Source organism: Ambystoma mexicanum, chromosome 3q (genome assembly GCF_040938575.1).
Source record: "Ambystoma mexicanum isolate Mex_15411 chromosome 3q, UKY_AmexF1_1, whole genome shotgun sequence".
Classification (NCBI taxonomy): domain Eukaryota; kingdom Metazoa; phylum Chordata; class Amphibia; order Caudata; family Ambystomatidae; genus Ambystoma; species Ambystoma mexicanum.
This window is the reverse complement of record NC_090926.1, coordinates 946448480-946473491: the sequence shown is the minus strand read 5'-3', so window position 1 is coordinate 946473491 and position 25012 is coordinate 946448480.

Here is a 25012-nt window from a genome sequence, read left to right as displayed (position 1 = left end):
CGTGACCCTTTAGGCCAGGCGCGAGAGGTGAAGGACGGGAGCCTGGTCTTCCATTCTCCCACTTCAGTCCCCCCTCTGGTCGACTTGTCGACCACAAACATATCCTTTTTGTTGTCTCCTCTTACTCTCCATATCTTAGTTATTCCTCCTAAATGTCCATAGTGGTTCACATGATCTTCAAATGACCAATACATATATTCACAGGTTCCTCCAGGAGTACAGTATACCCATTTCCCTATGTAGCTCCTGGGGTTCTTGGGTTCTCGATCTTCACCGATGGTGGGTCCAGATGGTTGGTGATGATCTGGTTGCGCAACTTCTCCCTCTCTTGTATTATTATGCCTGTGTGTTGGCCGTCATCTGCTGGCATCAAGGGGTGCATACCGACCATTTCAAGCAACTCGTCAGTGGTGCGTGCCTTCCGGGCCTTCCAAAATCTTATTATGATCAGTGTAGCTCCAGCCAAAATAGTACAACCAACTATAATTTTCAGTCCATCTGACAGCCAAGATGGCATCCATGACCATAATAGTGAAGACCAGCTCTTATCTTTGTTTACACCGTTACTTTCATCCATCATTTGGAGTGCATCTGTGCCAATTGTGAAACTGCTTCTGTCAGTGTACCATTGTCAGCATCGTTGGCAGGAATGAACGTGCAGCATGATTGTCCTATCTTTGCACAAACTCCTCCTTCCATGGCTGTGAGGAGGTCCAATACATATCTGTTCTGGAGTGCTACCATCCTTATAGCTCGCAGCTCCTCTTTTATTGCGTTGAATCCATTTACTGTAGAATTGATGGTCATCATTAGTTCCCATCTAGTTATCTGGAGCCATTTTGCATTTGCGTAGGCCTGCAGTCCCGGATGTATGATTGAGGAGAAAAACATTGCTGCTCTGCTGAATAGTCTGTGTTCTGGCGGGATTGAAGTGAGTGCCGTTTCCGACCTTCCCCACAGGTAATTTCCTGTCAGAGGTTCTCCCTGTCTTTTCCTTCTGTTTAGGACAGTATCATTGCTGTTGGTCCTATTCCCTTGCTCCTCCTTAGGTGGTGCAGATCTCTTCCTTCTTTTGTCCCCTTCATCCATTTTGGGAAAGTTCACCACATTCACATGCTTCTGGGGTACCACGAGTGATGGTACATTGACGTGCACCATTGTGCACACGCCATTCCACATGGGAGGCAGTGTATGGTATGCCTTTTCTCCACAAGCCCAATAATGGTCCATTATTACTGCTGTTCCTGCTCCCCCCTCAGGTAACTCCATCACGCTTGCACAGTTGGTGTTATATCCTACGTCCACCTCTCCTTTATGTTGGTAGCATACCTTGGGCGCAGTCAGCGGCAGTATTGTTATTGGGTCTTCATCCGTCTCCACCCAAGTGAGCATGGGTACGTACTTGATCCACGTCGTCCAACATCTGTGGTTGTGTGCCTCGATAGTTGAGATAGTTTTTTTTGTTACCATGTTGCTGCCAATCACTCCTATCTCCCAATTGTTGTCCAGGTACACCTTCCCTGTTATCGTCACCAGTGTCCTTTCCCAACATCCTGGTTTACCAGGAACTTCAGTGGCGTACCAATCACATGGTAGATACTGCAGTGTTACTTTCTTTGTTTCCCCTTTTGCAGGACCACTTGTTATGTATTTGAATGCTTCAGCATGTAGACTGCTCTTGTGGTAACTCAAATAAGTCTTGAGGAAGTTGTTTTCATATGGGTATGAGTCTCGTGTTTTCCACACCATATGCACCACTGTCCCTTGGAATCTTCCCTTCGTTTGGAACAGTGCCAAGTATACTATGCATCGTGCTGTCTTTTCATCTATTTCTGTGGCAACAAATGTTCGAGAAGCGCTCATGGCGTATGGTATTAATGAGCAAACGTAGCAGCTGTCCTCTGTTGTCTGCTTACCAATTGGTCATATGTTGGTACCATATGTTGTTTGAGACGTGTGCTGAATCTTGTATATAATTATCAATACCTTTATTATCTGAGTATGTGCTGCGTTTAACTCTATTTTGCTTGTGTGCAATTTTACTAGCATCACCTGACGTAACACCTGTTGCAGCAGGGGATGGGGGTGTATTAGGTTTGGGTGCAGCAATAAGATGAATAGCATAGCTGTACTGCCATACAGAGGCAGCCAAGAACCCGGTGATCATCAAAATCCCTATTAGTTTTATTACATATGCTAATTTCACCGGCATTTTGCTCATACCTTGCTGCAGTCCTGGCAGCGTATTCTTGCGACGTTAAAGTTGCCCGCCTGAAAATTCTCAAAATGCTGGTAATTAAATGTTAGTTGTTGTTTTTCTTTAAGCTCTCCCTATCAAATAGTCATTCAGTGCCCAGGCGAAGAGCTGTTCCCACGCTACTCTAAGTGATCTATCTCTTAGGACAGGCAAGTATGGGTGGAGGTGGGGCATTGAATATTCTATGGCCAAGAGGAATGCTGTGTAGTAGACACGTACCCTTCTCCTTTTCAGGTACGTTGGCCTTTTTATTTCATATACAAATTGGTGTGACAATTCTTCCGGGTAGTTATCGTCTGGGGGTACCATCTACTCCTGGGCAGTGAATTTGTTAGTTATCTATTTTCTTAGCAACACAATAATACGCAGTTCCTGCATGTGCGAGAGAAGAGAAAAGAGAGCATTCACGTGTTTACATGTGTACGTGTGCAAGGCAATGTCCTTCAGTTCGGTTATTACTGTATTGGGGGTAGGGGTCAATGGGCAGGGGGTTTGGGCTCAGCTGGCGGAAGTATTTTTACTCTTTGAGCGTGTGACCATGGGGTGGGCAGTATGGGGATCACCCCTTTCTTCTTCAGTTATTGTCTCCGGGGAATCTGGGGAGTTACAGGGTATGGGAACAATTGGGTCGTTGGCTGTGGTAGAACTCTCTTCCTCCGTTGGTGATGTTGTTGTTGTTCTCCCAATGGACCTGTCGGTGGCGCTGGGGCGGGTCTGCAGTTTGTAGATCTTTACATCATGTAGGTGGTTCCAGGCACGCTTGTCCTGTAGCTTTACTGCCCTTGTTGATACTTCCTCTACCAGATGGGGGCCAGTAAATCGTGCATTATTCCACTTCCTGTTGAAATTGCGAAGTAGCACGTGGTCACCTTTAGCAATTTTACACAGGTTTTCCTTTTCCGATTCTTTATCCGCGTCTTCTAGTTGATTGCTGTTAGACCCGCCTCGTGTGCGCTCGAGCTGTTGAGACACAAACACTACACTAGTAATCAAAGAAGACACATATTGGTACATTTCATCACCAAGAACACTCGCTGTGCTTTCGTGGTCGGTAAATGCTCTTGATGTTGGCGTTAGGGGAAGGCGCATTTGACGTCCGGTAACCACCTCGTGTGGGGTGAGGTGGTGGTCGGACCCTGGTCTATTCCTTAGTTCAAGTAGGGCTAATGGAAGGCAATATAACCAGCTTTTCTTTGTTGTTTGCTGTATCTTTGCAATTGCCTCCTTTAATAGGCCATTCAGGCGTTCACATATACCGTTGGCCTGTGGGTGGTAGGCACATGCAAATTTATGTTTTATGTTCAGCAAGGATGTGATATGCTGGAACATTTCGTTTGCGAAATGTGGGCCATTGTCTGACCTTAACACCTCGCACACTCCCCACCTGGGGAAGACCTCCCTCACTAGGAATTTAGCTGCTCTAAATGCATCTGGGTGTGAACAGGGCCCTGCTTCAATCCACCTAGAGAATGGGCATACTACTACAATCATATACCTATTACCTTGACATATGTTGATCATATCAACATAGTCAATATGGAGATGCCGATAAGGTCCCTCTGGCCGGGGTATAGTACCTCTCATTACTTTCAGGGTATGGCCGGCCGTAAACTGTTGACATGTCAGACAATTGCTGATAAAATTTGACACATGAGAATTTAACTCGGGGCAGAACCAATCTTCTCTAATTCGTGCTGCAATTACTTCCTTGCCTGTGTGGGCTGGGTGATGTAGTTGGTTCAGGGCGGTGTTCAAAAGTGCCAATGGCATTACAACCTTTCCAGTGCCACCCTGGCGCCATAGTGCGTCGGTTGGTGACATTGTGCATCCTCTTTTTACCCATATTTCTTTTTCGGCAATTGGTGCAGCCGCTTGTAGCTCCATAATCTGCGTGGCTGGGAGATGGGTGTCCCCTTCTCTTATTAACATCTCCTTAGCCATTCCCCTCCCTCTCCCTCTCTGTGACTCTGGGGGGTTCCATATCTCACCAAAGTATGCAGCATACTTCCCATGTGCGTCTGCTGCTGCATTCCCCTTTAAGACGTGGTCTTCACCATTGGTGTGTGCGGTGCATTTTACTAGGGCTAATTCTTGGGGGTCATTTATTACTTCAATTAGTTCAGCCAATAAGAGGGCATGTTGCACTGGAGTGCCATCAGCTCTCCTAAACCCTCTTCTTCTCCATTTCGACAGCCCTGAGTGGACAGTGGATGTAACATATGCACTGTCGGAGTATATGGTTACTTGTTTGTCAAAGCTTTCCTTCAACGCCAAGATTAGTGCAACCAGTTCTGCTGCTTGAGCGGAGTAATTGTACACATTTCATAGCCACACACACCGGTACCTCCATCATTTTTACCACTGCTGCCCCAGTTCTCCTTATCCCATCTCTTTGATCAATAGTTGATGACCCATCAATAAACAAAAGCTCACCTCCCTCTAGTGCGTTTTCTTCAACCTTTCTAGTACATGAGTACATTTCAGTTATTTGCGTACAGTCATGGGCATAATCTCCCTCCTCAATTACTTCTGCTAGGAACCTTGCAGGGTTAACCGTGCTACATCTAACAATTGATAGTTCAGCTCTAGATAGAATGATCTCATAACCTGATGCCCTCTGTGTGGTTAGGGTGGACTTAGGTTTATTCAATATTGCAAATAGTGCATGTTCCACAAACAGTGTAGTTGGGCACCCCATGGTGATTGCTGATGCTTTTTCCACTGCAAAAGCAGCTGCAGCGAGACCTTGTTCGCAAGGGAAGTGACCTAACATCACAGGATCCAAGTGACCGCTGTAAAATGCTACTGGTTTGTAGCCCATGCTTGTTTTTTGAGCCAACACTGCTTTCATTACTGCTGAGTCGCAATGTGAAAATATAAAAAATTGTCGCTCATAGTCTGGGGATGCCAGTACTGGAGCAGTTGATATCGCATCTTTCAATTCATCAAAAGCCTCTTTCATTTCCATAGTCCACCCCAACTTTTTCTCCCCTTTATTAGCTTCCCTTAAAGCCTCAAGCAGGGGTCCTATGTACGAGCTGTAATCAAACATCCATGCTCTACAGTAGTTGCACAGCCCCAGGAATTGCTGCAGTTTGCAGTTCCCTCACAGTTTGTGGCATTGGAGTGCTTGAAATGGCCTGTGCTCTTTGTGGTGCAATCTTTCTTCCATGTTGGGATATAAGTTGACCAATGTAAAGTACCTGTTCTTGACAGTATTGTATCTTTTCCATGTCTACCTTGTACCCTTTTTCAGCCAATATTGTCAACATATTTAAGGAGTCCTCTCTGCATTTACTTTCGTTTGTACTGCAAATTATTATGTCAACCACATACTGCAGCACTGTGCTTTCCACTTCAATGTTACCCAAATCCATCTGTATTACTCTATTGAAAATTGAGGGTGATTCGCAATACCCCTGTGGCAATCTGGTATGTTTCCACTTTGTATTTCGGTAAGTGAAGCTTGTCAGATCTTGTGAGTCTGGGTGCAATGGTATTGAGAAAAAAGCATTTTTAAGGTCGATCACTGTAAATCATGATGCTCCTGCTGGAATGCCACACAATATTGTGGCCGGGTTTGCTGCTATGGGATATTCTGCTTCTACTATGTTGTTCAAGGGCCTGAGATCCTGTATGAAGCGCCAAGACCCCCCTTTAGCCTTGCGCACTGGCTACACAGCCGTGTTGCATGGTGATTCTGAGGGCACCAATATGTCATTGTTTATAAGGGCCGTTATGGTTTCATATATGCCCTCATCTGCCTCTTTTGACAGTGGGTACTGTTTCACTCTGGGGAGTATTGCACCTTTTTTCAATTTTATCCTTACTCCCCCTATGCTTTTTATGCACCCCACGTCATAAGGGCTAGTAGTCCACAATGATTTGGGTACCTTTGACATATCCTCCTTAAAGAAGGGGACTGGGGTGCATGCGGGTGCCTCAAGTGCCATCGCAATTTTCTGTGCTACTTTTTTGTGAGCCACTCTTAGCCATATTTCTACACTCATCATCAACACCATTTCACCTTCCTCCTTTTCTTCTGAGAACAGCTCCTCATCTGACACCTGGGTTAGCCTACATCGTTCTGCTAGTGCTATCACTGCCCTCCATGCTCTTCCTTCTTTGTCTTGGGCGTGCACAGCAATATAATCAGCTGTTGCAATAATGCTCTCAATGTCCATTAGAACCACCTTTCCTTCTGGTTCATTAACAGGTGTTTCTGGTCGGAACAGATAGGCTGCTGGCCTCCTCCATATTTTCCCTTCTATCCCTGGCATCCATGCAAATGCCATATCTGTTCCATACTGGAATAGTTCGCCATCTACTGGCTCCGCCCTAATCGCTGTCTGTCCGCAGTATGCTTGCATAATCTGTCGTGCTGTGAGCATGTTAATCCCTGGAGTAGAGCAAATTATGCCGTCCTCTGTAAAGGAGATCGTCATATTCAACCTGTTCATTATGTCTCTCTCCAGTATATTTACTGGTGAGGCACTATAATTTAAAAGTGGAACTGACAGATCATAATCTCCAATAGATATGGGAATGTTATCAGTAAAGGGAACCAACCCTCTAGCCCCAGAGAATCCTTGGGTGTGCATGGCTTCGCCTGACATCTTAAATTTACCTTCCCTTATGCAAGACCGGGTCGCCCCGGTGTCAACAAGGAATGATAATTTTTTGTCACCTATCGTTACCTCTATGCGTGGCTCCTCCGCACTATTAGGTGTTACTGACAGGATGGGACACACCAAGGCCGTCTGTGGGCTGTCCTATTGAGGGTACAATGATTGGCCATTTCCTGTGTAAGGGTTGTGTCCCAAGACCGTCACCCTTCCCAATTGTGTTTGTTGTGTTTGGGGTTGTTGTGTCATCGCTACCTGTTGTTGTGGCAGTGAATATGTCGGTTGTTGTGTTGTTTGTTGTTGTTGTTCATTTCCCTGTTGCAACATCTGCTGTTGTTGTAGGCCCTGCTGTTCTTGTGGGGGCCTTGGTTGTCCCTGTTCACTCCATGATGGTGTTCCTGGCCTAACTCTACACGTGCGTGACATGTGTCCTAATAATCCACAACTCCAACACACTGGTGGTTCCCTACTCTGCCATGGGAAGCTCCCTGTGTTGTCCTGGTATACTGGTTGCCCTGTGGGGTAGGAATTTCTAAGTCCTCCCACCTGCTGTTGGGTGTTATATCCGTATCCTCTCCCTCTCATAAATCCTCCTCTCCCCCTGTTATAATTATAATACCCAGCTCCTTGCATTGGGTACCCTCCTCCCATGTTGGTTGTGTAAGGTTGCAGTGGCGGCGCCTGTTGTGTTATAGTCTGTGAAGGTGGTATTTGGGCGGGATCTTGTGCAGCCACTACTTGTGTGGGGATTTGGGCCATTGTTGTGGGCGTAGTTATTAGTGCCCCTTCCATTGTGTATTTAGTACGTTTTTTCTGTACTAGTTTAGCCTCTTCCGTTTTCCTGTCCTCTTCCTTTTGTTTCATTTTTCCTTGCCATGTCCTGCAGTGATGCACTATAGTCAGTTGTATTTCTGGCCATGGTTTTGCTTCCATTCCCACTACTTTCTTTAGTTGTTTCTGAACTCCTTCTGGGAGCCCTTGTACTAGTATATGATAGAATATTGCTGGTGTTTTATCCCATTGCTCTCTAGTTTCCATGCGCCACTTCTCTTGGATCTCCTGGATATAATCAACAGGATCTTCATTCTCACGCATCTTACGGGAGGTAATTGCTCCTATGTCTGATGTGTCTGGGTACTGTACCCTCAGTGCCTGCCATAGTGCATGTCTGCAGTTTGCGAATGGTGCCCCATCATGCGATGTGTTTGTTATTGTTACCCCATGGAATCCTGCTCTCTTCCAAATGTCATCCGCTCTATCCCCTAATATTGATATTAAAAGGCCCTTTACATCTCCTACTGCCAGTTTCTGTCCTGCTGTGTGTTTTTCCATTTCATATATCCACTTACCCGCACCTCCACTTAATGATGGAAGCCTGCATTTTATATTTTCTTTATCTGTATGCTTCCAAGGGACATACTGTGGTCTAACCCCTCCTCTCTCCAAAAGTGGCATTAAGTTGTGTCTCGTTTCACCCTTTATGTTCCATAATATCGAGTCCTCACACCCTTCCTCCTCTTCCCTTTCTTCTACATCTTCAATTTCGTCCTTATTACCCCTGCTCGTAACTCTTTCTTCTCCATCTTTTCCCCTCCTTCCATCATTTCCTGTATTTAATGTGGGCATGTGTATTCGTCTGTCCTGCCTGCGACTAGGGAGGTCTCTAAGCCGACATGCATAGGGTGTCAGTTCGTCTGTGAAGGGCGCGAGTTTTATTTTGCGCAACGAGCGTGAGGTGGTTGAGCATGTAGGGTGCGATGGGGGAGGGCGTGATGGGGATGGGGATGGTGTGGCTTCATGTGTCTGTCTTTCCGCTAGTCCTTGCTCTCCCTCCTCACTTCTCTCCAGCTCATCCTTTCTCCTACTGATCCATGGCGAGTCTATGTTGGTTCGGGTGAGGTATAGTTTATCTAAGCTTTCCCTTTCACTTTTTCTTCCTTCCCTCTCCACTCCTTCTTCTTCCTCACTACAAAAGTCAGTCATAAACGGCACCCCCCACTCAGTCTTTTTCCCTTTTATTGTTACTGTTTGTAAGTCTATTAGGTCCAATTCTCCTTTTTCTCCTTTACCAACTGCTCCCCCTTGTGCTGATGTTGTCGCTACTTCTGTGCTTCTATATACATCCCCCCATCTTTCACTCTCCCTACTCCTATCTTCTCTTTCTCCTACACTTCTCTCGTCCATCTCCCTACTATTTTCCTCCCTTTTCCTCTTTAATTCCTCCATCACTTCACTGCTCATCTGTTCCAATATTCTTTCATCCTCTTTCTTCCTTTCCCATTTCACCCTTTCTCTTTCTACTATACTCTCTATTACCTTCCCTTCTTCATATTTCTTAGTTGTTTCTGATAGTAACCTCCTCTTCCACATTGCCATTTCTTTTTCTTTTTCTTCTTCTTCCCTCTTCTTCTCTCGCAGCACTACTCTTGATACCCTTTCTGCTGCTGCTTTTACCCTTTCAGCTTCTCTCCTTTGCTCCTCATTCCGTTCCCTTATTTTTTCCAATTCGTTCTTACCTTCTTTCCTTTTCCTCGCTCTCTCTCTCTCCTCCCTCTCGAGCTGTTTGATCAATTCATTCTGTTCATCCCTTAGCTTTGCTAGTCGTTCCTCCAAAATCTCTTCCTTTTGCCGTAATAGCTCTTCCCCCCTCATTTCACTCTCCCTGGTACTATCCTCGTCTGATTTCTTTACTACCTCCTTCTCTTCTCCAGTTAGTTAACCTCGTAATTTTAATAGTATCTGTGCAGCTACCCACTCATCATTTCCTATCTCCACAGTCTGCTCTTCTCCAGTCCTCCCCTCCCCCACTGGCATCTCCCTATGAGCCACATTAGGTGAAGGGCTGTATGCCGGGTTCGAGTATCCCTCAGCCGCCCTTAACTGTCCTCTTTCTATTTCTCCTAATTCTCTTAAAGGGTACAGCTCCCCTCCCTCTGTTTTCACTTCCTGTGTTATGGGTATCTCGTTGCTCGGTTCCTTTTTTATGTCATCTAATTTATTATTCTTTTCTCCTCCTTCTCCCCCGTTCCCTGTGTTCTTTCTGCTTTCACTCCCCTCTTTCCCATCCTCTCCTTTCTCCTTAATCTCTTTTTCTTCCGGTTTTTCCCCCATAGTGAACATTCCATTTGGTCCTGGTCGGGACCCCTGGAACATCCTCCATAAATTAAACACCTCCACATGGTTTGCCAACTTCTTCCCCTTGTATGTATTGTGCAGATGGTTTAGCAGTGAATGTTGGGCATATGGATCGAAGCTACCATTAGGCGGCCACGGTGTTAGCATTTTGTTATCCGTCCCCTGGGTCCATTCTATGCTGTACTTAATTAGTTTCTCCCTATGGGGTGGCAGTGTTGTGCATATGTGTTGTAGTGGGGTAGTGAGGGTGTTCCCCCACCCTCCCGACCCTGTCCCGTATGACATAGTAGCGCTCCACTTGTTACCCTTCCCCTATCTGGTAGCAGTTTGTCTCACTAGCAGTTTACAATATACAACCTTATATTGTTTACCTGGCCCCGTAAGTTTGGGGACTTACGACAATCCGCTAATGAAAATTATAAAAAATATGGTATTTTACAATTGTATATTTCCTTCTGTCTTTCTTTCTTTATACAACACCCTTACGGCCCCCTGCGGCCGAGGTGCATGTAGCCCCCTGCGGCTGCGTACCCCTTATGACGCTCTTATACAGTCGTCCTATTTTCACGTGCTCCTCCCCCTTTTACACTTGCCGTGGCCGGCGTTCTCCGTGCGCAGCCACGCCCCCCTCTCTCCTTTCCTCGATCAACTCATTTACCGTTTATCTCCGTTTCCACTCCCTTACCATATTTCTCTTCCCCACCACTCTTAAAACTAATATGTCTTGTGCTCGCGATATCCTATGAGAGCCCTACTGGTGACGTCACCGATCTCTTCGAGCTACTGGTAAGCTCTTCTTATATTCTTTAAGTTCAAAATACACTTGCAATCTACCCCCGTTAACCCTACAGCTGTCTTCCTGTCACTCCTGGAACAAGGTAATCAAATCAATAATATAATCGGACTGCGCACGCTGCGTCGCCTCGCGTGTGATACGCCCCTCAACAGGAGGGCTTAACCAGCCAATTATCTTCCGTATTGGGCAACTAACTAGCTACCGCCTACAGGGAAACGTCATCTACCTATCGAGTTTCTTGCTCGAACAATAGGGATCCTCATCTACTCATTGATCAATAAATGCCAAATCGTAGGAAACCACACACACCCACCCTTACACGTAGTCGCGACCTAGGCCAATCAGTGTCTACGAGCGGCCGCACGTGATGTTTTCGTGCTCCGCCCCCTCTTTCGCGTGACGTAGCCGACTGCTCTCGCACTCGTTTCACTACCATTCATTCCATTTGCCAACACTATATTGTCAAACCTTCGCCGCGCACCTGTGCAACACCTCCCTCCTCCCTTATTTAATTCCTCCCCCCTCCCTCACAATTTCGCATTGCTTGTTGTGCGTGTCATGCTCACCAAGTTCTCTTGATGCGGGGCCGCTCGACTGCGTGCACCCCTCCAAGCGGCTCGTCACCTCCCCTCGTCTGGACCACGTCTGGACACTCGCCAACCGCGGGCGGGATACTTCTCAACCGGCTCCTGAGGGCCTATATCCGGATTGCGCTGACCGGTCTTCTCGCAGCTCCGCGATGGTCCTGTAGTCCTCAGAAGGGGGCAACGGCAGAGGGGGCCGCGTCGCCGGGCCTCCTCGCAGTGGGAGTGCCTGGAAAAAGTAAAATACAAAAAGGCGGATCTTAAACAGATCTCAGCAGTGCCTCCAACTTGTCGGGGGGAAATTCTGCTGGGGTCGGCCGGGCCGTCCGCAGACCTCCGGGCAGGGAGGCCCCAACTCCTCCCGTATATCCCAGATGAGATAGAGTATGAGACACACGCAAGAAGCAAGGTGACTCTGCTGTTTATTAGACAAAAACGGCAGGGATGGGTCAAGGAGCGTACGCGTCCGTCCTGACACACACACAATCGTAGGGCTCGCAGGCCCTTTTTACCTTATTATGACGCGCTACTTGCGTCACCTTGGAAAGTTTAGCAAAAAACCTATCGCCCCTCTTAATTGGTTACTCGAGTGGTAGGGTTAGTATAGCACACGTATAGAGAACAATATTAGTGGATAAGGGTTAGTCAGGTGATATATCTGGGTTGTCCCTACAATGAGATACATGAGAATTGTTACATGAAGACCCCTGACGATTGGTTAAAGTTAATGGCGTCAGTGATAGGAGTCCCATGTTCTGATTGGTGCGCCCGCGAGCTTCCCAGCCTGGGACCATCGCTGTTCCCAGCTCTCGGTGTACCTGTCATTTGCAACAATGTTTCACTATGGGTACGTGCAGACAATGTGCGGACTTATTCATAGCTGGAAGGCCGACTACTCCCACTGTCGCAGATGTCCATTGAGCCTTTTAATTGTATCTGCCTATGTCTTGTAACGAGGGATCCAGATGCTTTCTTCCTCCTGGGCTTGGCATCCTGTCAGGTTCGGCTTGGTCACGTGAGGTGGGACCGTGTTTGAGGCATAATTCTGCACAATTAATATTTTTTTTTTCCTGTGTGCCTGGATTAATTTGCAGGTGTGACTTTAACGTTGGTGTGCGGCGTGCGAGGTTGTAACATCGTGCCATTGATGGTTTGCTCTCGGAATGTGGGTTGGCAACATTGCGACCTTGGCTGGTTGCTTCGCCGGGCTCATTCTGCAGGATCAGCAACCTGACTCTTGTTCTTTTAACGTCTATGGAAGCTCTTGCTTGCGGCCTACTTAGGCCTGGTGTATAAGTGGAGCCGTTTAGTGCACAGGCGCTTTAGGTTACAGTACCATATTGTCTTATGACCAGTATCGTGTCTTCATTATATTTCTCATTGTGGCAACTGGTTTTAGGAGAAGCGTAAGCAAGCTCTTTTAGATGAGTTCATGATGCGTCTTGCGTTTCTGCATTTTGAAAGCCTATGTGGAAAATAATAAAGATGCACGTCCGTGAGTATGTCTGTCGCCTACGTCATAGCACTGAGTATATTCTTCGTGTAAATTGGTGCGGGAGTGTCCAGTGTGTATATTTGTACAGGTGTGCTGACCATTGGCTAGGTCGTCATGGCATCTCTAACGACGTGTAGGTTTTAGTCTAGTTGGTCCGTGCCGCAGGTGTCGGCATGGCCAGTGCGGGCTGCTGGGCAGGCAGATGGACACATCCGTATGTTCCTGTACCAGGGTATTTGGTCGTCTGGTAGATGGGCAAACTCTTCTCGTGGCGGGTGTCTGGGTCGTGACCCTTTAGGCCAGGCGCGAGAGGTGAAGGACGGGAGCCTGGTCTTCCATTCTCCCACTTCAATATGTAAATCAGTTTACACTTGTACAGATGCAGTAACGCAAGTAGACAAAGCAATCTTAAGGCTGGCTAAGTAGTGAATAGTTTTGCAGCAATGTGCCAATGTATAATACATAGGAATGTATTGAAGCTGGATATTCCATAGTACACTTTAAGCAAGGCTAAAACCCTGTGATTGGAAAGAGTTTTCAGTGGTGCACAGTTGTAAAATTGCTGATGGTGAGAGAGAAATTCAAGAAACGCTTGGCTGGCCCAGCACCAAGAAGACAAGGCCACCGTGAATGAGCCTGGGTGTCCATCCAGTAGTTACATGAACGTGAGAAAGAAAGAAACTTCTGTTTGAAATGGAATGAAAAAACACTGAAGGCATCAAGAGTTCACCATTTAAAAGAATGAAATGCTGCAAAATGCTTGAAAATGCGTTCTCCCAGTCACATGGTCAGATCAAAATAGACATTGGGTCGAGCTACACCGAAGCCAAGAAGATACTCCCTTTATATCCCAGGCACAGAGTGCTTCTACAATGCCAAGTTCAATGCCTAATTGACTGGTAGACTGCAAACGTGATGATAGATGTGGGGCTAATTGGAAGCATGATCATGTCGATCTTCCACGCACCTGGTATGGTAGCCTGCATGCTGCTAGTATGTGGAATATTCCAGAAGGGTGCAAAGGCCCCAAACCAATGGTAGAGGGCCATGTATCAAAGAGCCCTATAGCTGGTATAACCAATGAAGTGTTGAGTATTTGAGTGACACGAAAGATGATTTGCACTAAGGATGGGCTTAGTTGCCCACCTGACAGTAGAAACCCAATCATTACCACCTTTCAGTATGGAACGTATACTTAGATGTTCCCTGTAATCCTATCACATCCCCAAGTAGGTTTTTGGAGTTTGCCACGTAATGTGACGTCACTTATGATGAATTTTGATTATAAAAGTTGTGTTTTTATGAGATGCACTGGGAGAAATCGAGCAAACGTCCATTGATGTTCGATGTAACTCCCTGTTTTAGACAAATGCAAATAAAACAGCATTGAGTTTTGCCAATTTCTTGAGTCGGTTTGATTATTTATGTTTGAGTAACTTCTTCATCCCCATTCATCTCAAAGTATTGCTTCCTCGTCTTAAAGGGCCCTCGGTCTATGGGTTCAGTGACATAATACCAGATAAGGCAAATATACCAGCCGAAGAACAGGCAAGTGTGGAAGCCATTGCTATTGAGAGCCTGGTACCAATTACATCGAAGGAACCCAAGGAGGTACTGGCAAAAACGGGAGCCCTATTTCAAGAAAAGGAGAAAATCAGAGTTATTGAACATATAACAGTGGTTTTGGAAGAAGAAGCTGTTAATCCAAACAGGGACCAACCACAGGTGAAGAAGGCTCCTGATAAAAGCAAAATCGTTCCTGCATAGAAATCAAATACTCAGCCAAAGAACATTTGTAAAATCTTCATGAAACAACAGTTGGAGCAACGAAAACTGACTTTGCGAGTTCCGGCAAGGTTAACTAAAAAATTGAAAACACTAAATTCACAAAGAGGCTTAGGTGATCAAGGAAATCAGCCTAATAAATTGAAAAATCAGCCTGCGGCCTTGAAGAATAAATCAAACGGAAGTATATCCTTTATTCAAAATATAACCCTCCCAATGGAATCATGACAGGCAGAAAACTGGGGCCTGAAGAGGAAGGAAAAGAGCCCAGTAAGTTCAAAATCATCTGAGGAGACCAATGACCAAGAGGTTGGTAAGACTACAATACACCTGCTGGATCTGTCTACATATACCGTCTCAGAGGCGGAACACTAGGCGGAACACTAGGATGACACTAATAGTCAAGCGTGGGATGAATCTGCAATCGGGCTGGACCACAACGACAGTGAGGAGGAAGTGATTGTGGATCGGCAAGCGATTTGGGATAAACTTCCGATAGGTCCTATGGCCTTAGAGATTAGAGGGTCGCCTGATGCCTCCTCCTTACAGAACAGCTTGTAAAAGATCGAGTGCTACAAGACTTGAAGACAGCCAAAAAGGAGGGATGGGGAATCCAAACCAGAAGAGCCCAAAGGGAAAAAAGACAAAGGGCCTAATTACGAGTATGGAGGTAGCCATGCCACTAAAAGCGGCAAGGCTACCTCCATAACGGGTTCCAGGTCCGGGTCCCTCAAAAGGGGACTTACCGGGCCATTCCGACATTGGAGGGCCCAGTAAATCCCTTTTGTGCGACCCAGACCCGGTACATCCCCATTCCCATTTGAGCCCCCATAGCGCTCAATGGGAATGGGGAGGATACTAACAACGGGCCCGTTAATGACAGGCCTGTTGTTAGCATCCTGGACTGCTAGCGAGACCCGCTAAGGACACTTGGTCTGACCAGGCATCCCTTAGCGGGTCCCACAGCAGTCCCCATAATAGGGCAGCCCGTAATGAACGGTGCCGGTCCCGTACCGGCACCATTCATTACGTGGCCGCCTGCCTCCTAATGAGGCCCAAAGTCTTTCTTTAGACATCCGGACGGACAAGCCTCCATGTGAGGTGCAGTTGAGATATATTGTTGTAAAGAAAGGAGAAAGAAAAGAAAGTGTCCTCAAACCAAGGACGGAGTGTACCTTTCTCTCATCTGCACTCAAAATAATCAAAGATGCAAGATCAGCAGTAAAGTTCACACCGTTTAGAATCAAGGCCCAAGAAAGAAAGGACCGATCAAAACAATTGAGATTGTTAAAGAGCTGGAAACATGATGGCCTAGTCCTGGAAAGGATGTTCCCCCTAAAAGATGGTTTAATTATGAATAGAGCCAACGTGATTAGATTAAAACATCACGTGCCCAGTTTGAGACTCCTAACATCAGACAACCTGACCATTATTAAATTCCCTGATGAAAAAAGGACAGACAGGGTGATACTTTATCCAGCTACTCCCCTGATAAAACAACTGCTAATGAAAGAAGCCTTCCGATTGAGACCATTGGGCTTCGACCTAACAGAACAAGAATGGGGAAGGTCGGAGGATATTGAAAGGTCAGAACATCAGAAGGTAAAACACAGAGTTAGTAGGTCTGAGGAGATCATCATTGCAGCTGGAAGTCTACCAACCGACGGAATCCTCATTTTAAACCCAGACTGCAAACTAAATACGACCTTGCACCAGGGGCAGGGACATGGGTAGTAGAGCACAGGAACACTGGAAATGGTTGGTGGCTATGTTAGCTGATAAGATCAGGAAACCATAAAGCCACACACGGGTGGAAGAAGGGGAGCTCACCCTTGTAAGTTGTAATACAAGGGGATTTGTCCATCTGTTTGCCAAAGGGGAGCTTTTCATGAAGAGGTATGATGTAATTTGTCTCCAAAAGACATGGATGAGGGATCAACCTCTCTTGGATGGGTATTCAGTTTATCTGAACCCTGCAATAAAAGGAATGCAAGGCAGACCAATGTTATCTCTTCTAATAGCTATTAATAATCAATTGCACTTTACCGTCTTGGAAGAATTAAACCCGATGCCTTATATTCAAATATTAGTGGGAACACTCTCTGAAAAATCAAGCTGTTGAATCTGTATTGGAACCTGGCAACCCTCAACAGCAGTCAATTTCTGGCTCAAATTACATCACTAATTGACAAACAAAGAGAAACACGGAAAGACCCCTGGATCATCCTGTGCGGACACCTAAATTATACATGCCTTAATGAGCACTGCATGGACATTGAAAAGGAATTAGTGGGAGTCACACATGCAGACAGAAGGGGTCTCATGTGGAGGAAAGCTGTGGAATCAAGAAACATCGCCAATCTAAATGGAATAATACCTGGAAATATACCAAGGAAGATCACTAGAAAAGGCAAGAGCGGAGGTCAAACACTTAATTACATTTGTACTTCAAGAAACATGATTATGGTGGTATGATCACTGACAGTAATAGGCATGTCTAAGAGCGATCATAACATTTTGAGTTCAGCCTGGTCACACACAAGGAAAACATAGAGAGACACCTATGATTTTGATATAGACGTGATCCCAGGCAGGAATATATTAAAGATTGATACCAAAGAAATGGAGGGATTAAACAAAGAACTGCAAAGCTCAATACGCTATCTAAATACCAAGATAGGAGACCAAACAATTGATTATTTGCCATTACTCCAACTCTTCGAGACCAGAAAGTGATTTGGTAAGAGACCAATGATCAGGCACCTGCACAATTTTGACAAAATCCTGTTTGAAAAAAAGGAAGGCTTTGTTCCAAAAAATTAAAAAGATTCAGAAATATGTTGTTAATCCAGACAGAGGATACAGTTCGTAATCTAAAGCAGAAGTAAAGAAATTGGACCAGGGTACATAAGAAAACAATGCAGCAGCAAGATGCAGAGGTGATGCAGCAAAGACTCAGGTCTAAAAACACATCTAAAATCGGGTCTCTAATAAATAGTCTGGATGCACCGCAAGAGGCTTTTGTGACTAATCCGATTCCAGCTGCTAGGTGGATAAAATACTTTTCAAAATTTCTCTAAGTAGATCAAGCCGAGCCAGTTAATTTGAAAAGACAGAACGAAGTTTGGAGGGTTCCTGACATCAACCTAATGTCGTTAAAGGAAATCATACTGAGAATTAGTAATTCAAGAGCTCCAGGCCCAGACAGAATGTCGAATAAGATGCGTAAGCAAGACCCATCCAAATGGGCAGCGTTCCTACTCACCCTGTATGACTACATATTAAAGTCCCAAAAGACACCACTTTCCAATTTACAAGAAGGGGATAAGGATGGAACCTTCTAATTACTGCCCAATTACGCTGCTGGATGTGGCAGGAAAAATATTTGCACAATTCACAAAATTTTAGCTTTGCAAGGGGACACAGGGAGGAGTGGAAATTGGGGTTTGTGAAACATATAGGCACACACCTAAACATCTTCATAATCAACATATTGAAGACACAAGTGGAGTGAGATAAAAACCAAAGGCTGTACATAGTCTTCATAGACCTCTCACAGGCTTTCGATACGGTGCAACGACCAAAACTATAAGCCAAGCTTGAAGCATTGGGGTGTCCAATGGATGTTTTGGAGATTATATAGGAGTTGTACCCGGAAACCAACATAAGGTTCAGGTTGGATAGGTCAGGTCTTCTATCGCTTAAAATATTTACCAAAATATTTACCAACAAAGGTTTCAAACAAGGTTATCCTCACTCGAACTATTTAATCTGTTCATCTCAGACATTAAAGAAGATTTTCTAACGGTTCGATGCTTTCCACCGAAAACAGCTGGAATTTCCATCAATAGACTCCTGTTTGAAGACAACGTGGTATTGATGGATCAAACGCATATCGATCTCCAACGCCAACTAGATGCCTTACATAATATGTTGAACATAATGGTCTGTCAGTTAATCCACAGAAATCCAGGATAATGGCCTTTGGTGAACCCCTAGAGGGACAACAGAGGAAAGAGAAGGCATGGTACTTATCAGGAAATAAAATCTTGAAGGTTAAAAGATTCACACTCCTGGGAGTGTGCTTGAACACTAGAAAAATAAACACAACTAGAGTGGAATCCTTGAGATTGAAAGCAACTAATTTGGCGTTCCAGGCAAGAATACTCTTAAAGCGATATTGTGGCTTTTCATTAATTCCACTCATCTCATTTTACAGGATGAAGGTGATGCCTATTCTAACTTATGGGGCTGAAATCTTGTTTACATTTCAAGCAAGAAACAGGCATATACTAGAAGGCATTTTCTGGAAAAGAGTGTTAAGACTGACAAAAACTACACTGATCCAGGTAGTGTGAATGGAACTAGCTAGGTCTTACATCAATTAAGGCTACTTAGACCTGGAAATCTTTAGTACTATACAGAAAATGTATCAAAGATTGTCCTGAGGGAAGATTTACAATGCTTGAAAAAGCCTGTGAAGAGTGCAAAGAAATTACGCTATAAGAGTAGAGCTCTATTTGAAAAGCCATTTTAATAGACTTGGGCAAATCAGAAAGCACTCCGGTAAATAACCGAGACAGAATAAAAAAAAAGAAATCTGTACATAAGGGATTGGATAACAATTCAAGAAGAAAGGCAGCTATGCAGCTCATATGGGAAACCTCTACAAGAGGCTAGATGCCTGAACGCCCTTCCTAAATATCTACGTCTATTTCCAAACTGGAATTACAGGTACCAATTCCTGAGGTTGAGATTGAACCTGTTGCCTACTTGGGATGTACTAAAATTTAGAAAGGTATACAAAGGAATGACATTGTGTAGAATATGTGAAGAAAAGGCTTCCTTGGAATCCCTTGGACACTTGTTACTAATCGGTCCAGCGATGAAAGACGCGAGAACCCAAGGCCCAAGAGTTCAACATGTATTCAGCAAGAACTGTGGAAGACTGGTGGAGAGAAATAGTATCAGGAGACTGTAACTCAATGACTTTATCTTGGATTAAACTTCTGAAAATAATACTGAAAAGTATTCAGGATGTTAAGGATTAAAGCAAGACAGTATCAATAAATGGCTTCATTTGGCAGGAAGAGACAATGATAGAAAAACATGAAAACATGATTTTTAAAATGATAATTATTTGATATGATTTGTTATTTATATAGCGCCTTAAGCCAAACTGCTTATGTTTAATACCAGTATTTATGTTTGTATTAGAGTCTTCTTTTCTTGTCTCTTTTTTAAGGTATGGAGATTGGATATTGATAGGCAAAAGGTTTACAGTTTGTAAAGCCATATAAAGCTAACAAAAAATAAACAAATAATATTCAATCCCTGTCAGAGCCCCACATAATGGATCCAAAGCAGGCAAAAGAGGCCCTTGAGCATTTCAGAATGATGGGCAGAAGTCCAAGGTTATAAAGCCCCCTGTCCCCTTAGTTGGGGTATGATAGGCTCTGGGAACATCTCGGCTAAGAAGACCATCAACCTAAAGGTAATGTGGGCGGTGGTTGTCAAGGCCAGTATTGGTGTGCAGACAGAGCAGGGGGCGATGCTGCAAATGTTCTACCACTCCCACCCTTGCAGAATACTCACGGTAGGAGAGCTAGTTCTTACAGCCAATTGACTCTTGGGTCATCTAGAGATGCTCCTGCAGACAATGGGGCCACACCAATAAAATGGGCTCCTATTTTCTTGCAAGGGAAAAAGAAGATTCATCTGGTTGATTTGAATTCTATCCCAATTTCAACCACCATTGGATCTACTATGGATGCAGGGACAATGGGGGCACTGTCACACCTTGAGTAATGGCTCCAGGGAGCGTCAGCCCCATAAAAGAGACTGCTCAGAGCTCTCGTACCGTGGCGCAAAACAGGAGTGAGGAGGTGGAAGTGGCCCTAAAGCATGGGCAAGAGACTAAGGACTATTATATTGCCCCCTTTCTAATCCAGAGACTATAGATGAAATGTACTAAAATGTGTCTGGAACATAAGTTATTGAATTGTAGAGCTATCCTGGCATTCTTTAGGGAAATTCTGGGCCTGTATTTGTTTTCTACTAAGGATACTGAATGTGTGTTTTCCATTTTGAGGACACTGTTTCAACAGTTGAGCTGCTTTTAAAAATGAAAGTGGGTGCTAATGCGAATTGGGCGGTCAGTCAATAACTCAGGCACAACAGCCTTGAGGTCTATACTGCCCTTCCAGACAGAGAAATGAGGGATAACTCTGGTTGATTTGGCAGTGGAGGGGAGCAGTAGAGTGGAAGCACAATTTAGAATGTAGGCACAAGCCAGCCAGTCACAGCAAATAGAAAGGGCATTTCATTGAGCGAGTAAATGATTGAGGCCTGGGCTCTGCTCCCAGAGATCCTAAGCCAAGTATTTCAGAAATTGGGGCTGGGGGATGAGCCCCTTTAGACATAAATGAGTGGAGGTTTGTTAGCTGAAACATGTGTGGCTCCAATTCATTTAACTGCAGAGCCATGAAAGAGGCTATCTTTGGTGGTAAAGACTTATTTGTATTGCAGAAATGTGGCTTGTTAATCCCTTTCAGATGAAGGGCTTTACCATTCTACATCAGCCAGCCACACATCAGAACAGTGGTTGACTGACGGGCAGCCTACTTATTGCCATCTGTAACTGTAACAACAGAGATTGAAATTATTGCCTCCAAAATAAATGGTCTGCTGGTAGTCTAATTGGGGCTGCGCATTAAAGACCGGGTACAACTATTGATAATCATCAACCTCTATTGGAATCCCACCTGTTCGGAGCTTGCAACTTTCTTGTAGTTGCTGGATGATGTATTGGCTAAGGAGAACTAAGATTATCTCAGTAAAGGCATACACTTAGCAGGGTAATTTCAATGTATTGACACACAAACTCGACCGGGCAGATCAGCCACAAAAAGAATGCCGACCACTGGGAGGAGATGGGTATCATTCCTCTCCAGTTGGAATTTAGCCATGGCAATTGACTCAATAAGGAGGGAGGTGCCACCGGCCACAACTAGGAGGCAGGGGCCTCCACTTCGCCCATTGATTATGCTTTTCTTTTCCCTTTGCTCTTGGGGATCTGTAATGATTTTCAGGTAAGAGAGGGGGGTAGCAATGGAGCGCTGGAAGGCTTGCTTACCTGGGATCTTCCCAGGCAACTGTCAGGTTCATGTGAAGCTGTGATGATCAATAATCGGAAGAACAGATTTGTAAAGTTCAGAACGGATGGTACATGCCTAAATCAAGTGTCACAAAGGAAATGCATGGGTACCCCTGACTCTTCTTTGGTCGACAACTGTAGACCATTACATGTTCAAGAACATTTGTGGGCAGTAGCAAATTCACCTAGGTCTGAACTCCACAAACAACCTACACACTTTTGTTGAGGAAACATGGGCAAAGAACTAAGAATTGCACAAAGTCATATGGGACATGACATATGTACACTTGGAGTTAATGGTATATAGGGAAAGAGTGGAGAGCCTTTGGAGGGTCTATAGGAATTGGTTTGAGGGACACAGATTCTTATGCCTTCAAAAAGATGGCGAGTTGATGCTGGGAGCATTGAGCATGAATAATTCTCACAATTCTTGGCCCTAAATAATCACCCAGAGACCAGACAGGCAAAACATCATTGCAAAGTGATCCCTGAGGCAATGTGGGGTGATCTTTTTGGTGCCCTCTTTAAAAAATCATTGATGAATTTGTTTTACAGGGTCACTAACATACCATGGGAGTTGGGGCACACGGTGGACTCTATATCCAAATTGATTTATAAGTCCCCCTTCTCCATGGTGGCAGGGCCAAATGGCCTGACCTACCAGGTTCTCAAGGGGAATATGGCACTGTGGTCTAGGCTGTTGGCTTTGCTCTATGTAGGTATTCTGACCAAAAGGTGATTCCTGCCCTCATGGAAATCCTCAATAATTATCCAAATCTTCATGGGGGGAGATCAAAACGATTCAGTGAATTATCGTCCGATCTCCCTCCTTGATGTGGAGAGTAAAATATTTGCAGGCCTACTGTTGAGAGAGTTGGACCAGTGGGCAAAGCAAAATTACATCTTTTCAAGGTTCCAAACAGGCTTTCAAAGATATAGTATAATCTGTGAAAGATACTGTTTGAAGGGTGGCCTGGTGCTTTACGGGGCTTGGATAGATCTCTCCAAAGCCTTTGATATGGTCAGTAGGGGCCACCTTTGAGATAAGTTGGAGGCTTGAGATACTCTGAGACCACTCCTAGCAATTCTATCAAGTCTACACAAGAATGTCACTTTGAGCATCAGGCTGAATGCGTATGGCCATTTATCCGCTTGAGTCCAGTTTGACAAGGGGGTTAGACAGGTTTGTCTAATAGCCCCTCTCCTTTTTAAACTATAGGTGGTGGTTTTGGAGGAAGCATTGTGTTAATTGGCATTGGCTAGTCCCAAGATTGTCTTCTGTCCAGTCAAGCGGCTAGCTTACGTGGATGACCTTGTCCTCCTAGATAACACAGCAGTTGGGTTGCAACGCCTCCTGAAGTCACTGGCCAAAGAAAACAAGCTGTTAATCAATCCAAACAAAATCTAAAATACTGGTTTTCAAGAGACCAGGAAGGTGAGTAGCTAGGTTTATGTGGGCCTTTGAAGAGCATATAATACATGTAGAGAGGGTGGTTGTGTACCTGGGCTTTAAAATATATACCTTTTGTCAAATCAAGGCATTTTGAACTGGACTCTTTGCTACATTTTGCAAATTCTCACTGTTGCCCTTGATCAGATTTTACACTGCCAAAGTGATCCCAGTTATTCTCTATGGGATAGAAGTTAAACATCTAGCCTGGAAAACTAACTGGTCGAGAGTGGATGGCCGAATATGGAAGAGGGTCTACCAATGGCAAGTTTAAGATAAGTGCTTGGCCTAAAGTCCCTTCGGATGCATGTGGAATGGAGGCTCATCTCTGTAAAGGATGATTGTAGTACCACATGCAAACTCTCTGTATGAGTACATGGGCGTAGTTTTGGAACAAGCATCCTCACCATTCCTACTGAATCTAAAGTTGCTTGTCCTTCAGAATGTGACTGCAATGTAGACACTAATAATCAATCCCATGAAGGTAAAGGAGACATTGACACAAACGGACTGGATACACACAATTGAAAACATGCGTAGGCTGACCCTGGCTAAGTCTTTGTCACCTTTTGATAAAAGGATTGCATTTTTGCCTAAATACTTGAGAGGTTTCCCTAGATCCAAGATGAGACAGGGTTTTCTAGGAGTGCGCCTCAACTTGGTACATACAGGTGAAGTGCAGTTCAAGTGAAATAAGATGATGCAGGCAAAAAACATTGTACGTGCTGTGAGGAAGTGTGAGTCCAGTCTCTCAGACATATTATTTTGGAGTGTAGAGGTACATGGGATACAAGACTGAAGCACTTTTTGAAATTTTTGGAAATGGAAGATAGACTATTATCAGAGATGTTTTGGGAAAGGCTAATAGCTGGCCACAAAACTTCTCTGAACATTCACATTGTGCTAGTGTTGCAGGTGTGTGGCTTATTGCCCAGTTACTAATTTCTGTTGGAGTAGAACCACCTAACTCCTGATGCATGGTTGTGCAAGCACGAGAGAGTCTGATTAACAACATATGGAAGATGACTAAGGGCCTCATTACGAGGAAGGCGATAGCGGGTTAATGGGCCCGGTAAAGCTGCCGGGCCCATTAACCCCCTATCTCCTCATTACGAGGTTCGCTCGCAGGACCCGACAAGGATGCCTGGTTTTACCAGACGTCCTTAGCAGGTCCCGCGAGCGGTCCAGCATGCTAACAACCGCCCCGTCATTAGCAATGGACCTGGTCTGAGTTCCCTAAATGGCGAAATACTGAGCCCTCCAAGGTCGGCATGGCCCGGTATTTCCCCATTCAGGGAACCCAGACCCGGTACCCAGAATGGGGGTAGCCATGCCGCAAAAAGAAGCATGGTTACCTCCTTCATCGTAATGAGGCCCTAAGTCTCTGGGCCTCATTATGACCGTGCGGAATGGGTTAACGGGTTCCGCTAATGGATGCGGGCCCGTTAACACCATTCCACACGATTACGAGGTCCCCTTGCAGGACTCGGTAAGGATGCCTGGTAAAACCGGGCATCGTTACCGGGTCCCGTGAGGGGAAGAGGTAGCTAACAATGGGCCGGTCGTAATCGGCCCGTTGTTAGCTCCCTCTCCCATTCCCATTGAGCCCTATAGGGGCTCAAATGGGAATGGGGAAGGTCCGGGTCCAGGTTCCCAGAGGGAGGAATTACCGGGCCCTCCGAACTCGGAATGGGCCGGTAATTCCCCATTCAGGGAACCAGGTAAAGGA